Genomic DNA, 1,803 nt, shown 5'->3' on the forward strand with positions numbered 1-1,803 from the left:
AATTTTGGCTGTCATTTCCATTTTTTAAAACTGCTCTATTTTTCTTCTGTAGCACGGTTAATAAAAACCCAGAGACAGATATTGGGGTTCAACCTGAAGACCAGAAAAGCAAAACAGTCAGCCCCTGGCTCTTACCTCTACCTCAGTCTGAAATGGCGGTCCTGCCTCCAGGAATCTCAGAACTGTCTCCTCCCATCTTATATTCATTCCTCTCTAGCGCTGGGATTAAAGGCCTGAACCACTACCACCCAGTTTCTATGGCAAACAAGTGTGGCTACTGGAATTAAAGGTGTGTGTATGATCACTGCCTGGTCTGTAAGGCTGACTTGTGGGGCTGTTTTACTTTCTGATCTCAGGCAAGCTTTATTTATTAAAATATAAATGAAATATCACTACATGCTTTTTTCTTTTTGAGAATTTACTTACATGCTTTTCAAAACTGCTTGATACTGGAGCTGGTGAGATGGCTCAGCAGGTAAAAGTGCTTGCTGTCAAACCTAACAACCTGAGTTCATTGGTTATAACCCACTTCCACAAACAGTCCTCTCGTCTCCAAGCAAGCATTGACACACTCGTGTGTGTGTGTGTGTGTGTATTCGTGTGCACAAGCACACAGTCTCTTTTCTTCACACAAAGTGTAGAAATTTTAGAAACTACTTGATATAGCCCCTATAAGATGATTCTGATGATCTTTCCCCTTCAGTCTTCTTCCCTAGGATGGACAATGTCTCTTCCTCTTTTTGCCCAATTTGGTTCTTCCTTTTTGGTTTCTGTCTCTTGGATGACAGTACTCATTATATTCATCCATTACATGCACCTTTGTCTCTCATCCATGCCCAGCTCTAAAGTGCCCGTCTTTTATATCCACTAATTCTAAAGTCTAGACTATGCTGACCTCTTAACCCAGCATTCCTCTTTTCTAATCATAAAGCCATGCTTCATGTTGTGAACTATAGTCATTGTTGATATTACACTATTTTTTTCACCATATTCTGAACCTTCTTAAGCTTTGTTCTAACAGGTATTAAACTACTTTCTAGTCACCTTTATCGCATGTAGGCCTAACTTTACATCATATGAAACGCTTTGTCCTTAGTTTAGTCCCAAGCCTGGTCTTTACTAGTACAGGGCCATTCTGGGCTTCTGATAAGAAAGTCTGCATATTTATCACGCCCCTCTAACTTGTCAGAATTCAAACCTGAAGCTGTCTTCTCTTGCAATAGAGAGCAATGTCTGTTTCTTTGGGTCCTTGGCCTGGCTTTGCACCTGGATCCTTGGATCTTCCTATACATACAAACAATAAGGAGTGAGCTGAGAATTCAGGACACACCGATCATTTACTATAGAGCATCTGAATTTGCTTCAGTTTCTAGCTCCCTTTGGAGCCCACAGTTCCACCGACTAACCATCTCATCCCAGTCCAACACTATCTTTGCTGAACTGAAGTCTGGGAATGCCTCGGCAGAAAAAGGCACATAGGCAGAATTCTCAACCTGCTCTGTGACTCCCAGTACCTTTCAACAAACATGCACTGTAACAGTTGGAACTGGAGGGTGTGAATTATTCAACTACAAAACCCAGAACCATTAGTTTACCATCTCTGAAGAAAACAAGATAGAACTGATGTAAGGTACCCTGCACCTAGCGCAAGGGTTACAGCTGTCCACGGCCACGCTGGGCTTCTCATGTGAGTGCTGGGGATTCTGGCTCTCAATGTTTGCGCAGAAGCACTTTACCAACTAGGGTGTGTTCTGAGTTTCCAACAGCTACCTTTATATAAAGGAGATTATAAAACAACAAATG

Source organism: Myodes glareolus, chromosome 17, assembly GCF_982192425.1.
Source record: "Myodes glareolus chromosome 17, mMyoGla1.1, whole genome shotgun sequence".
Classification (NCBI taxonomy): domain Eukaryota; kingdom Metazoa; phylum Chordata; class Mammalia; order Rodentia; family Cricetidae; genus Myodes; species Myodes glareolus.